General features: G+C 41.4%; 1 pseudogene; it reads left to right on the forward strand.

Annotated features, from left to right (window-relative positions):
* The window catches only part of LOC148131079 (uncharacterized), a 264,949-nt pseudogene extending 250,155 nt beyond the window's left edge, over positions 1-14,794 (forward strand).
* Positions 14,795-16,050: the final 1,256 nt, after the last annotated feature.

The raw sequence follows: 16,050 nt of genomic DNA on the forward strand, positions 1-16,050 counted from the left end.
GCCTGGCCTGGAATTTTCTTGGCTGGATAAGGGATCCTTGACCTAAGACTACAGTTGGATCTTATGTCTCTAAAAAGACTCTCTCAAGAAAGATGAGGGTGAAGGTTCCTTCTCTGTGCTCGTGGGATGGTTTCTGGGCGTTTCATTACCAGTCTAGGTAACATCTTCAGCGGAGTTGAGAGGATGTCAGTGTCCATGTTCTTTTTGTAAGGGCTTCAGATGTGGGTGTGTCAAATGAGAGCCTTGTGTCGTGCCCCCGTCAGAGCCTGAATCTGCGGAGGAAGACAAGCCGGAACTGAGGCAGATGGAGATTGAGGGGTTGGCTTTGTTGGCTTGGGAGGAAAATGGAGAGGAGTGGGCCCAGTCAGGCCAGGGCCTTTCAGGATTGGGACGGCTTGTAGGCAGGGAGGAACAGGGGGGCAGGGTGACCAAGAGAGGCTAAGTAGTGACCATGAGAGACAGAACTCAGGCGATGAGCAAAGACCACCCCCTCCTGATCTTCGAGCATGGAGAGTGGAGAGAAGGAGAGAACAGCGCAAACTGACCCAACTACTTGGGAGGAGAGCACGCCGCCCCTCTTCACAAGGCACACCTGGGGGCTGACACTTAAGGAGATGCTGTGGGGAGGGCATTTGTTTGGAACAAACACTGAATTCCTAGAGTGTTGAGTACTGACATTTTTTGAATTTTCCTGGATTCCTTGCATTCTTTCTGGATTTTTTGCTTTGCAGCCATGTGTCAGCTCATAAAATATTTCTCTGGTCTTTTTAGAGTTGCCAACAGAAAGGGAGGGGGGAGCAGTGCAGCAGCTTGCAAACCAAAACTGCATTCCAGAAATATTTTCAAAGATAGTAACTAGGTGACCGCAGTTTCTGCTGCGCAAAATTCTAACTGGAGAGCATGATTTATAATTCTTGGCTATGGATGTGTCCCACTGGAGTATATGAATTATGATATACCCAGGGGGTGGGGTGGGGGGGGAAAACAGGGTCAAGGGTGACAATGAATGATGTGTCTCAGAGTTGGCTACAACCAGGCAGTGCCAGACATGTTAACTCCCAATAAATCCTTTTGAAGTTTTGGAAGTTTGGCTCGAGACTCATGATTTAAATGAGGTTAAGTGCCGGAATCCTGACACCATGGTGCTCAAAGTGTTGGATTGGATTATTTGTAGCCAGAGGCTGCTTGAGGTGTGTGTGTGTGTGTGTGTGTGTGTGTGTTTGTTTGTGTGTGTGTGTTTGTGTGTGTGTATCATCACTTTGTTCTGGGACTTGCAAGAAACATGGGAACATTTGAGAAAATTTGGAGCAGTAAAGGGTCAGTTTGAACCGCCAGCTGCCAGTGTTAACTCTGTGCTGTGCCCAGGTCATCTCTTCGTGCAGACACAAATTCAAGTTCATGCTCATTTTTATATTCCATTCCATATCTTATTATCAATCTACATTTTCTATATAACTTCTCCCCTCTTTCAACTTTCTTAATTTTATTTTATTTATTTCATCTCAATTCAAATCATCATGTTTGTATTCTTTGTCTGTCCTGTTTCAGCTGTCTATTTTCTTTTCTCATTAAGCAAAATTTCTCCTGTGATCACTAATTGGAGTATGATGCCTTTATACCTTTCCCCTAAAATTATAACACTTAATACATAACTTCCGTTCGGATTCTGCTTGGTACATTCTAAAACTACACAATGTATTTTTAAAAAGAAAAAATTATAGATATATGACATAATTAAAACAACAATCCATACCAATTCAATTCTATCATTAATATTAATATTCATTTAAATCTTGAACATTTTACACATTACTTTTCAAATAAGTATCATACTTCTATGGGAAGACTTATAAACTTTCCATAATTACTTCCCTCCCAATTTTATAAAACATTGAGTAGTTAAAATGTTCCCATTCCTTCCTAATTCAATTCTCTCATTTATTTCATTTCATTTATTTTGTTCACAAAAGTTTCACTAAAGTACACAGACTATTTTATTCCACTTTTTAATCATATGTTGTTTCCAATTTTCTAACATTATTTCTATTGCAAATATAACAATACAATCTTATGTACCTTTACAGAATCCCTTTTTCAGTTAAATTTTCACCCATTATCTCTGCATAAATCCTGTTTCTTTACATCTTGCTCCAGATCTTTGTAACTTCTCTTCCCTTTCTTCTTCTTCTCTCTCCCCTTTTTACCCCCCTGTCTCTCCACCTCTATTTCCCTCTTCTGTATTCCCCTTTTCTGTTGCTTTCCAACATTATATCCCCTTTTCACATTATTTTTCCCTTTTTTGGCTGTTTTTTTAGATCTTAAATTCTCCATTCTCTTTCCCCTCTTTCCCCTTTCTTCCCCAGATAGAATTACTTGTTCATTAAAAATGGCTTCTTCTTTATCCCAATCTTCTTGTTGCGCAGTCCTTTCTTGCTGTTTCTTGTAAACACTGATCGCCATTTCTAAGAATTGAAAAGTAGAGCCAAAAGAGCCCTTCCCTTCTTGTTCCTCTTCTTTATATTTTTTAAATTCGATTTTCAGTTCATCCAGTTCATTCAGTCCATCCAGAAGTGATGCCATTGTAGAATGTTTTTTTTTTTAAACAACCAGCCAATTATTTTTAGTCATTCAAATATGATTTCCAAAAATCCCAAAGTCACCAAACAATCCAAATACACACAAGCTGTTTCTTTTAAAACTTTCTTCTTTTTTCACTTTCTCTTCTTGGGGTTACTATTTAGTTGCAAAATTCCAGTTAAAATGTATCCTTTAGAAGTCTTGTTAAGATTTAACTTTAAGTTATTTTAAATTCCAAGCAGTCTCCTCCTTCCAAGTCCTGCTCTTATTCTTTTCCTCTCCCTTCCTACTGTTAGTGCCAAAGTGGGTTTTTCCGATTTCTTTATTCAGATCTTCTTCTTGTCAGCGTGAGGAAGGAGAGTGAAGAAAAAAAAACCTTTCCCTTTTCACTTTCGTTCTCTGCTTCCGACTCTCCTTTGGGAGTGATGTATCTTTTGCAAAATTTGAATTCCAGGGTACCTTAATTGTTGCTTTTTGTCACGGTCAGCCAAAAACTTTCACTTCTTAACTTCCTCCTGCACTTTCTTTTCCGGCTGAGTGCTTCTGTGAAGTGGCCATTTCTGACCACCGCTCTTACCGCCTTTGGAAAAGGGAGTTTAGCCAGCTGAGGAGGAGAGGTGCGGCTCCCCTCGACCCTGCCAGGTCTCCCCTGTCTTCACCACCTCTACGGGGTGGCTTAGCCCCGAAGCCGGCTGGCTCGGGGCACTCCAGCAGCAAGCCCAGGCAGAAACCGCACACGATTGCGGATTCCTGCCTGCCGCCGAAGTGCTGCAAACCGGAACTCTCCAGGTCATCGCAGTCTTGTGATGGGTCAGGTGTGAATCATCAGTGAGAGCCTTGTGATGGGACTTGTGATGGAGATTACATCAAGTCAGGGTCTTTGGGAAATGAACTGCTGGTGGGGAAGGAGTTGTGTGGGTTGGTTGAGGGTCGGTGCTGTCTTTGGTTGGCTGTGCAGTTGATTTGGATTCTGAATGGTTTGTGGGCTGGTTGTAGGTCAGTGTGTCTGTTGATAGAACTCTGCTGAAAATGTTACTTAACTTGATGACAAAACATTTGGAAATCAATCCATAAGCTCAGAGAACGAAACTTCACCCTCATCCTACACCTGACCTACAAATATTCACCACTATTGCACTCAAGAAAGGGTGCAGAGAAAAGCAACAAAGATGATTCGGGGTCTGGAGGATAAAACATAAGAAGAATGATTTCAGAAATTGGGCATGCCTAATTTAACGAAAAGGACTAGGGGTGACATGATAGCTGAGTTCCAATATAAGAGGGGCTGCCACAAGGAAGATGGGAGTCAAAGATATTCTCCAAAGCACCTGAATGCAGGACAAGAAACAATGGATGGAAACTAATCAAGGAAAGAAGCAACCTAGAACTAAGGAGAAATTTCCTGACAGTTGGAACAATTAATCAGTGAAATGACTTGTCTCCAGAAATTGTGGCTGCTCATCACTGGAGGTTTTTAAGAAGAAGCTCAACAACCCTTTGTCTGAAATGATATAGGGTTTCTTGCCTGAGCAGTGGGTTGGACTAGACGACCTCCAAGGTCTCTTCCAACTCTCTTATTCCGGGACCAGAATTTCTTTGGCTAAGCAAGGTGGTTAAGTGAGTTCCACATAATTTTATGCCACAGTTGGTAAATGAATCATTGCAGTTGTTAAGTGATTCCAGTTTTCCCCATTGATTCCGCATATCAAAAGCCAGCTGAGAAGATCACAAATGGCAATCACATGAACTCAGGATGCTGCAACTATCATAAATATGTGCTGGTAGCCAAGTCCATAACATAAAATATTGTTAGGACCCTCAGGAAAAAAAGTTATTAAACTTGCTTAAATACTGGAGTAAAAAGAGCAACTAGTGTCTGCTAAAACACTTAGATGTAAAATATTCATTGTCCTCTCTGAAATAGTTTAGTGATGCCAAACTCCAAGTTATTACTTCAGTTGGTCTCATTTTTACAAGACACTAGACAATCCATGTCCTGTTGAGTCATTGTTTCAGAAATATTTCCTTACCGAAACAGAGAAACAGAATGAGCCAAGATGAGCCCAAAAGTAGAAAGTGGGATCAGGAGCAATTTCTGATTTCCCGCCAGCCTCCCTATTGTGTTTCCTTATGGGAAGCTTGCAAGGAGCATCAGAAATTTCCCTCTCGCCTTCTCTCCCTTCCTTCCTTCTTGTTTCCCAGCCTCCATCCTCTTCATCCATCCATCCCTCCCTCTCCCTCTCCCTTCCTTCCTCCCTCTCCCTCCCTCTCTCTCTCCCTCTCTCTCTCTTCCTCCTTCTCTCTCTTAATCCTTCCTTCCCCTTTCCTTCAAAGGGAGTGGGGGATTGTGAGAGTGCCTGGGAAACTGTCACAAAACATTGAAAATGAAACTTCTGGGACCGTAGCAGCCTCTCAGCAGTATAGCAGCAGCCAATAGCACTGAAGCAGCCACAACTTTCTGAAAACCTCCCACCCTTGGGAGTTCAGGGTCCCAGGTTTTGGACCCATTCTGTACGTTGGCCCACTTGAGGTATCTTGATTGAAAAATTGTTGCCCGTGATGCACCATTTCATTCAGTTAAAAGTCATGATGAGAGTTCTTTTAGTATACAGATGACCAAATTAAGTAGCTTGACTTTCTTGAATCTTTCCTTCCTTCCTTCCTTCCTTCTCTCCTCCCTCCCTCCTTCCTTCCTTCCTTCCTTCTCTCTCCTCCCTCCCTCCTCCTGCTCCTTTTTATAATTCACCTTAGTGTGTTGACAAGTACTGTAAGCTTTAATTGGTTTAATAAGAATATTAATTAATTAACTATTATCTACTTGATAAATCAAAATGGCAATTTTGACTGATGAGGCAGAAAGGTAAAGAGTTTTTATGTTTATTAACTTTTTTTAATGCCAAATTGTTTCTGGAATGGGGAATAAGAATGACAGCATTACAGATGACTGCCATTATCAAAATAAGTAATAGATTCCCTTTATTAAACCACAAGCTCCTTCCCTGTTACCTCTGCAGCCCCAAATAAGTTTCAAGAATCCCAATAACAAGGTAAAGGCAACAGACCTTTGGGATTGAGATTGGGGTGCATTTCGTGCTCTGCAGCTAGCAGAGGGCTACAAATTCTGAAATAATTACCTTTTGTCGATGCAATTAGCCAGTTTAAAAATGCTTTCCCTGCCGAAAAGATGCATCATTTTAATGACCCTCTTTTTAAAGATTAAACTGCATTGTCTAAACTCAGTTTTTCTGCCAACAAAAATTGGTACCCAGGCTGTGTCTAACAGCCAAGAGCTGACATCAAACCAACTCTGTACAAGCAAAACCAACGGTCCTCTGAAGGGCTGTCCAAAACAGGATGGCTAAACTTGTGTTGGCCAATGTCAACACAAGGACATCTGATCCATGGAAAGTATCTGAACCATGAAAGGGAAGTCCATTCTAGGCAGGGCTGGGCTGCTGGGGGTTCACAGGGGTTTAGGAGACCCTCTAGCTAAGATTCTGTGCAGTTCGGAGGACCTCCAAATCCCACTCCTGGCTGGCCCTGCCCTGCCCCGCTCCGCTCCGCTCACCCAACCCACCCCACCCCTCCTAGCTACGTGGCCCATTTTGGTTGCAGGTAAGTGCAGGGTACGCATGGAGGCTCGGGGAGGATGAGAAACAGGCCTCCCAGAAGTTTGGGAAGGCTGGAAATGAGCCCGTTTCTGGCTTCCAGAGAGCCTCCGGAGCCCGGGGATGCCGTTTTTGCCCTCCCAGAGGCCCGAGAAAAGCCTCCAGAGCCCGGGGAGGGCAAAAACGCCCCTCTCCAGTCATGGTGCAGGTGGCCGACTAGGCCACACCCACCGTGGCCACGCCCACCCAGCCACCAGATGGAGAACCCCTTGCTAAAATTTTTGAAGCCCACTCCTAATTCTAGGTCAAGTACTGTTCAATATCTTCATAAACGACTTAGATGAGGGAATAGAAGGGAGAACTTACCAAATTTGCAGATGACATTAAGCTGGCAGGAATAGCTAACACCCAAGAAGATAGGCTCAAGATCCAGATGGATCTTGACAGAGTAGAACACTGGGCCATAGCTAACAAAATGAAATTCAATGTAGAGAAAAGTAAAGTCTTACACTTAGGCAAGAAAAACCAAAGGTACACATATTGACTGGGTGAAACCAGGCTCAATAACAGTAACTGTGAGAGGAATCTTAGAGTCTTAGTGGACAATCAGCTAAATATGAGCTAGCAGTCTGTAGCAGCAGCCAAAAAAGCCAATGCAATCCTAAATTGTATTAACAGAGAGGTTCGATCAAGATCACGTGAGGTACTAATACCACTCTATAAAGCCTTAGTAAGATCACACCTAGAGTACTGTATCCAGTTTTGGTCACCACATTATAAAAAAGATGTTGAGACTCTAGAAAAAGTACAGAGAAGAGCGACCGGGATGATGAGGGGACTGGAGACTAAAACATACGAAGAACGGTTACAGGAACTGGGCATGGCTAATCTAGTAAAGAGAAGGACCAGGATGTACATGATAACAGTGTTCCAATATCTGTGGGGCTGCCACAGAAAGGAAGCAGTCAAGCTATTTTCCAAAGCACCTGAAGGCCAGACAAGGAATAACGGATGGAAACTGAACAAGGAGAAATTCAACCTGGAAATAAGGTGAAACTTTCTGACAGTGAGAGCAATCATCCAATGGAACAGAAGCTGCCTTTGGAAGTTGTGGGAGCTACATCACTGGAAGCTTTCAAAAAGAGACTGGACTGCCATGTGTCAGAAATGGTATAGGGTCTGCTTGGGTGGAGGGTTGGACTAGATGACTTACAAGGTCCCTTCCAACTCTGTTAATCTGTATCTAGATGATGAGGATGATGACAACAATGCCTTTGAATCAGTCTTGACCCCTGGAAACTGCCTGGACTATTTCCTGCAGTTTTCTTGGCAACATTTTCAGAACTGGGTTGTTCTGGCATTTTTCCCAGGGCTCACAGAGAATGACTGGCCCAAGGACACCCAGCTGAATTCATGCCTAAGGCAGGACTAAAACTCACAGTCTCCTGGTTTCCAGCCAGGCATCTTAACCGCTGCACCAGGTTGGGTCTTATCCAAGCTTATAGTTATGTCGTTACGTCCTCAACTTATGTCCACAATTGACAGCCCGCCCCAGAAAAACCTTCAGGCATTAAGTGAAACTTTTGTTAAGTGAATTTTGCCCCATTCTACGACCCTTCTTGCCATAGTTGTTAAGTGAATTGCTATAGATGATCCGTTAGTCACCCGGTTGTTAAGTTAATCTGGTTTCCTTGTTGACCTTGCTTCTCAGAAGGTTGCAAAAGTTCATCACATGACTTTGGGACACAGAAATGACCATACTGTAAATATGAACCAGTTGCCAAGAACCTGAATTTTGATCATGTCATCATGGGGACGCTACAACGGTCGTAACTGTGAAAAACGGTCATAAGTTACCTTTTTTTCAGTGCCGTTGTAACTTTGAGTGGACACCAAATGAACTGTTGTAAGTCGAGGACTACTTGTATTTATTGAAATATTTAGATATTGCTTCTTACCCCTGTAAAAATCCAACAGTGGCGTACAAAACTACAAAAGAAAAACAAAAATAGTAGGACAAAGAGATTTTTCACAACACAGATGCTGCAGTGACTGTAAGGTGCCAAACTATTTATCCAGTATGTTTCATCTGCATATTGATTGTTCCAAACAATGATCAGATACATGCACATCTATCACAGTGATCCCCTTTTGATTAATATAGCAAAGGAGTAAAGAATAGTAACCCAAAGGGATTAAATTATGAGATTAAAAAAAGAAAAGGAATTGATGTTTTACAGCAGGGGTGTCCAACCTTGGTAACGTTAAGCCTGGAGGACTTCAACTCCCAGAATTCCCCAGCCAGCAAAGCTGCCTGGGGAATTCTGGGAGTTGAAGTCCTCCAGACTTAACGTTACCAAGGTTGGACACCCTTTTTTTACAGCAAACATCTGTAAATCACTCATTAGATTTTCATAATCAAGGGTGAACTTGAACCCAGGTCTTACCAGTCCTAGTTCAGCCCCTAAATTATTACACTGTATTGACTCTCTCACAACTACGGCTCAACCATAGTTTCAGCTGGGAAACCGTGAGCATCCTACGTTAAGCAAAGTCAGTTCAAATTTTTTTTACTACTGGCTCTGTGGGCGTGGCTTGGTGGGCGTGGCAGGGGAAGGATAGTGTAAAATCTCCAGTCAGAGGCGGTATTTGCCAGTTCTCCAAACTACTCAAAATTTCCACTACTGGTTCTCAAGAACTGGTCAGAACCTGATGAATGCCACCGCTGAGCCAAGTCTAAAAATGCCAGAGAAATCCTAGAAGCCTGGCACTCAGACAAATCAGTCATCAACAGGCACATAGAGATAAACAACATCTACATATCACTCAAAAGAGGCAATCAAAATGCCCAAAAGGAAACAAAAAGACCAAATCACCTCCTCACCAGCAATCAACAACCAGATGAGAAGAGATTAACACCAAGATTAATACCAGACTAACAGTCAAGCAATAAACAATTCCCAAATCAAGGAATTACCAACACAGACAAACAAGCTAACAGTAAACAACAGTCTGATTAAGGAACCACCAAGAATACTGACAGGGCAATCCACCAGTATATAAAAATAAGGCCAAACCCCCTTCTAGCACTGATGATGTTACCTAGTTTGGTAATGCAACATCTGCAAGAAAAACACCAAACTCACAGAGCACCAAGGACCCTACTCTCATTTTTGACTCTTATTTTTCATTTGAAGAAAACTGTAGGATGTGATCACATGTCATCCAATACAGTCAACCCAAGCACAGATTAATGCTTGGGCTACCCAAGGTTTTTAGTTCAAGTCTAGATTTTTTTTAGCAACAAACTAAAGTTTATTCATTAAGGTCAAATCTGTGTCAAATGCCAGGGAAATTGGAAGATTCAAGCAGTTCAAATGGGTATATACAGGGGTGGGATTCAGCCGGTTTGGGCTGGTTCAAGTAAACCAGATGTTAAATTTATATCTGGGTCCACCAAACCGGTAGTTGAACCAACCGACTGGCCCCACCCATCCTACCCCTCCCCTCTCAGGAGTCTCCACGTGGTCTGTTTTGGATGCAGGTATATGCAAGGTCTGTGTGGAGGCTCTGGGAGGGCAAAAAATGGCCATCCCGGAAGCTCCAGAAATCCAGAAATGGGCCTGTTTCTGGCTTCCAAAGAGCCTCCAGAGAGCTCGGGGGAGGCCATTTTCACCCTCCCAGAGTCCCAAGGGAAGCCTCTGGACTCTGTGGAAGTGAAAAACGGCCCTTCCAGAAGTTCTGGTAGGCCACACCCACCATGGCCACACCCACCCAGCATTCGGGCAGAGGACTGGTTGTTGGGCTTTTTGAATCCCATCTCTGGGTATATAGATTTATTGCAAGCTTAAGCTCTCTCCAAGAATCTGAACTACTAACAGTCAAGGAAAATTAGCAGGAGTTCAGAAAGGAAATCAAAGTGGGTTGGCCTTAGATCTCTTGTGGGTGCGCAGGAACTTATGACTGATTATGTGTTTGACCCCTCCCTCAGGCTCAGCCTGGTCATCTGTTACAATTGGTTCACTTTCCTTCTCTCCCCCCGCCCTCTTATTTTGCTGAATGATTTAGTAGTGGAGGAAAACAAATATCACAGATAATTAAAACAAGCCCACAGAAAACTTTGCCTATTGATTCGTTTTTTTTTAAAGTATTTCATTGGTCCTTCTTTCTCTACTTCACCCCATTCCATCCCCCATTTCTTGCAGAAGTAAAATTAAAACCATGGGCTCGATCTTCCTTGCTTCTTTCGAACTTCGCTGCTTAAGCAGTGAATTTTTTTCCTGTTGTTTCTGCAACTCAGCCTGCATGCCGCTATTGGAAAAAAAAATATTTCCAGTCTTCAAGTTTCTAATTATTTCTGGCTGTGTATCTTAGCTCTAGCTTTCCCACTTAATCTCTAATTCTCCTCTCTTATTTCGCTATATTAAAAAGTATGTAGCCACCTTCCTCAGCATATCTCACTCCCAATGGGTTGGATTTTCGATTTGTGCTGGGTAGAAGATATGGCAGGTGAAGTTTAGAACATCTGGAGCGCTTCAGATTTGAAGAAGAGCAATCTAATCTTTAAGAAAGGAATGGCGGACAAATAACAGTGCCACCGTCTCATTTTATCTGCTTGGATATCACAGTAATTCATTATTACACTTTCTTTAAAACTTGGATCAAGAATATACCGGTGATTAGGTTTGTTTCTGTCATGGCTGGTAGCGGAGAGGAAAAGCTAAGGTTTATGATCTTAAAATATTTGTGGTCTTAAATTCCTTTCAAATTACAAATGGCTCCTTTTCTGTTATTGGTCATTCTAACAACCCTTTCAGGGGGTCAGTTCTATATATATATAAATGAATTTTATTAATTTTCAATAAACAAACATACACAAACAAAACACAAAACATGAAAAACATAAAACTTCTTTTTGGAAAGCGGCCTAGTCCTGGGTTACATCTTTTGGTACAGACATAAATCAAGTTCATGCTCACTTTATATACCATTTCATATCTTATTTACCATTCTATATTTTCTATATGGCTTCTCCCCTCTTTTCACTCTCTTAATTCTATTTTATTTATTTCATCTCAATTTAAATCATTATACTGATATCTTTTGTCCGTTCTGTTTCAATCATCCATTTTTCTTTTCTCATTAACACAATATTTCTCCTGTAATCACTAATTGAAGTATGATGCCTTTATATCTTTCCCCTAAATTTAACACTTGAAATAATATATAATTCTCATTCTGATTCTGCTTAGCACATTCTAAAACTACCTACTACATTTTAAGATAGAAAAATAATAAATTTATAATATAATTGAAACAATAATCCATAGTATATTAAACTTTATCATTAAATCTTAAGCATTTTTTGGTATTATGTTAAATCATATAAAGATCCAGTTTAAATTTAATTTCCATTCTGATTCTGCTTAATACATTCTACATACATTTTAAAATAAGAAAATAATACGTTTATAATATAGTTGAAACAATAATCCATAGCAAATTAAACTCTATAATTAAATCTTAAACATTTTACATATTCCCTTTAATATTTTATTAAATTATATAATATTCCAATTTTCTAACTCTATTTCAAATACAATACTGCAATACAATCTTGTGTGCTTTTGCAGAATCTCTTTTTTAATTGTATTTTACCCTTTGTCTCTAAAAAAGATCTGTTTTTTTACATCTTGTTTCAAGCCTTTGTAACTTCTCTTCCCTTTTCCCCTTCCTTTCTTGTCCAATCTAGCCTTTTTACCCCCATCTCTTAATCTCCACCCTCTTAATCTCCCCTCTCTGTTGTATTCCTCTTTTCTGTTGCTTTCTGACATTGTATCGATTTTTCACCTTATTTTTCCCTTTTTTGGTTGTTTTTTTAAGTCTTGAATTTTCTATTCTCTTTCCCCTCTTTCCCTTTTCTTCCTCAACTAAAGTTATTTGTTCATTAAAGATGGCTTCTTCTTCTGCATCCCAGCTTTCTTGTTGTTGTAATTCCTGGTAGGTAGAAATTGCCATTTCCAAAAAGTGGAAAACAGATCCAGAAGAGCCCTTCCCTTCTTGTTCCTCTTCTCTTAACTTTTGAACTTCCATTTTCAATTCTTCAACAGATAATGCCATTGTGAGTTTTTTTTAAACAACCCAAAAGTTTTTAGTCTTTCAAAAAATAGTTTTCCAAAGTCCCAAAGTCACCAAGCAACCCAAATCAACACAAACTGTTTCATTTGGCACTTTCTTCTTTTTATACTTTCTCTTCTTGGGGTAGAATCAATTGCAAAGTTCCAAAATGTATTTTTTAGAAGTCTTATTACAATTTATCTCTGATTTTATAAGCTTCAAGCAGTCTCCTCCAGCAAAATCTTAATATAGGTTCTTTATCTCTGCCTTCCCACTTATAGCAAAAAAAAATTTTTTTTAATTTTTTGATTCCAATGTTCAGAAATCTTTCATATCCCCTTGGTTTTAATTTTCAAATTTAATTACCTTCTGTTGCCAAGACGGGTTTTTCTGATTTCCTTCTGCTATTTCTGTAGGGAAGGAGAGTGAGAAAAAAAAAATCTTTCCCTTTTTCACTTTCTTCCGCCGCTTTTTACGATCTTCTTAGGGAACAATGTATCTTTAAGAAAGTTGAATTTCCAGGGTATTTAGATGTTACTTGTTATCCTGGTTCAGCCAAAAACTTTCACTTTCTCAGCTTCCTCCTGCACAGTCTTATCCATTGCTGACCGCCACTCCACCACTTTTGGAGAAAGGAGTTGACCCAGCTGAGGAGGGGGGGTTGCGATCCCCCCGAACCCCTGCTGGGCCTCCTCTATCTTCAGTCACCTCTACGGGGTGACTATTAACCCCCAAATCCAGCTGGATCGGGGGCACGCCAGCGGCGAGCACAGCAGGAACCGCGCACGATCGCGGATTCCTGCCGCCGCCGAAGCCTTTCGAACCGGAAGCCAGGGGGTCAGTTCTTAATCAATCTAATCCAGCCTCTAGCAACAACCAGTGAGACTTTTTGGATGCCATGGAGATAGGATTTGGGGAACACAACAATTACGGTCTTCCTGAACAGAAAAAAAATAGATGGTCCATTAACTCAACAAATCCGCATCATTTTTTAAATTTATTTATTAAGAACATTTATGGTGACTGAGTCGTGGTGACTCAGAGTGGCTTAAAGAAATCAAAACCCAATAAACCTACACCCTCCCTGCCAACAACAATCAAATGAACCTCTTGATGGGCTCCATGTCATTCTGGGGTCCTCAGGCCCATTGGCAAAACCATGTCTTAAGGACCTTTTGAAAAATGTTAAAGTAGGAGCCAATCATATATCTACAGAAATGATGTTACACGGAGAAGGCCCTTCTTCTTGGTCCCCTCGCAGAGAAGGCCCTTCTTCTTCATCCCTTCACAGAGAAGGCCCTTCTTCTTCATCCCTTCACAGAGAAGGCCCTTCTTCTTGGTCCCTTCACAGAGAAGGCCCTTCTTCTTGGTCCTATCACAGAGAAGGCCCTTCTTCTTGGTCCCACCACAGAGAAGGCCCTTCTTCTTGGTCCTACCACAGAGAAGGCTCTTCTTCTTGGTCCCCTCACAGAGAAGGCTCTTCTTCTTGGTCCCTTCACAGGAGGAGGCCCTTCTTCTTGAGCCTCCCCTCACAGAAGGCCCTTCTTCTTGGCCCCTCACAGAGAAGGCCCTTCTTCTTGGTCCTACCACAGAGAAGGCCCTTCTTCTTGGTCCCACCACAGAGAAGGCCCTTCTTCTTGGTCCCACCACAGAGAAGGCCCTTCTTCTTGGTCCTACCACAGAGAAAGCCCTTCTTCTTGGTCCCCTGACAGAAAAGCCCTTCTTCTTGGTTCCTTCACAGAGAAGGCCTTTCTTTTTGGTCCTACCACAAAGAAGGCCCTTCTTGGTTCTACCATGGAGAAGGCCCTTTCTGTTGGCCCTACCAGATAGATCTTAAACTTTTAGCTCCATTGTGATTATAAGTTGAGGATTACCTGTAATAAAATAGGCAGACAAATCCAGCCTGAACATCTGGCTGACTGTGCGTCAAACAACAACAACAACAACAATAATAATAATATCACATACTGAGCTGTTGCAAGACAATAGCTCAGACTGACTACAAGCAAGGTCACAACACAGTTGCTCAAATGGTCCACTGGAATTTGTGTCACAACTGCCATTTGCCTGTAGCAAAGAACCGGTGGGATCATAAGCCTGAGAAAGTAGTTGAAAATGAGCATGCAAAACTACTGTGGGACTTCCGAATACAGACTGATAAAGTTTTGGAACACAACACCCCAGATATCACGATTGTGGAGAAGAAAAAAGTGTGGATAGTTGATATTGCCATACCTGGTGACAGCAGAATTGATGAGAAACAACTTGAAAAAATCACCAGATATCAGGAGTTGAGAATTGAACTGCAGAGACTCTGGCATAAACCAGTGCAGGTGGTTCCAGTGGTACTCAGCACACTGGGTGCTGTACCTAAAGACCTAGGCAAGCACTTAAAAACAATTGGTGCTGACAAAATCACCATTGGTCAGCTGCAGAAGACCACCTTACTGGGATCTGCTCGCATAATCTGCTGATACATCACACAGTCCTAAACACTTGGGAAGTGTTTAACTAGTGATTTGTGATATGAAACCCAGCATAGTTATCTGGTTTGCTGTTTACGCTGTTGTTTTTTGTGTATAATAATAAAAATAAAAAAACTGTGCAACCGGTTGAAAGAGATAATAAGAGATAAAAGGATAAATAATACTATAGCCACACTATATGGGTATATATTACCACACAGGAGGCTAATGGAAAAGAGATCAAAACACAAATGACCCAGGAGATTACAACGCAGGACCCAGGATACCACAACAAAAGAACTCGCAAGCCCATCACACAACCCATTACCCAAGCCATTAAAACACGAGAGGCTAATGGAAAAAAGATCACTACAAAACAAACGACCCAGGAGATTCCAGCACAAGATCCAGGATATCTCCACAACAAAACTCACAAGGCCATCACACAGCCCATTATACCAACATCAACTCCATCAACCAATCAAGAGGCAGCAGCGCAGCCAACCAGTCCAGCACACCAGCCCCCACCACCAGTATTTATAGAGAGACGGCAGCTCCGATCACACACTGCTTGCACTGGCACAAAGCAGAAAGCACCAGCCTTGAGGATGGCGAAGGGGACCTTGCCGAAACGTCACCAAGATACTCTTAATCTTACATGGGTGAGGGTTAGGGTTAGGGTTAGCGCCTTTCTCCCCGCTTGGAACCAGACCTGATTTTTCTTCCTACAATCATTAATGTGCTACTGCTGTTTTAACTAAAGAGCAGTACTTAAGATGAGAAATGTTGGGGATGAGGTTCAGCAACTTCTAGATATTTGTTAATCGACCTTTTCATGAAAAGCAGCCACCGCCATTGTCAAAACACAACATTTTGCTAGCTTCAGTCTGCGCATGGAAACTGCCAACTCATCTCACATTGATCTCTGAGAACGAAATGTTGGCTTCTGTTCATCACTTCTCTATCCCCACATGCAGGAGCATTTATATAGCATTTATATAGCCAAAGCAGAACATCAGTTCAGCCACAATTTTCCTCCATATAGTGATCGCTCAAGCTTCCTCTTTCTGCTTTGCATGATGGACAGTGATGAATATTTATGTGCATTTATATGTTAGGGTAAAGGTATTTACATATGCAGCATATCTATATGAGTGTTATGTATTGTATATATATATATATATTTTTGAGAGCAAGCAACAGAATTTCATTTTTAATGTGTGCCAGAATGTGCAAAGAAAAGAAAATGACAATAAAGATTATCTTTAATATAGGAAGAACAA

This window comes from Notechis scutatus, chromosome 3 (genome assembly GCF_049901735.1).
Source record: "Notechis scutatus isolate UNSWTSFEM ecotype Mainland chromosome 3, rNotScu1.2, whole genome shotgun sequence".
In the NCBI taxonomy this organism is placed as follows: domain Eukaryota; kingdom Metazoa; phylum Chordata; class Lepidosauria; order Squamata; family Elapidae; genus Notechis; species Notechis scutatus.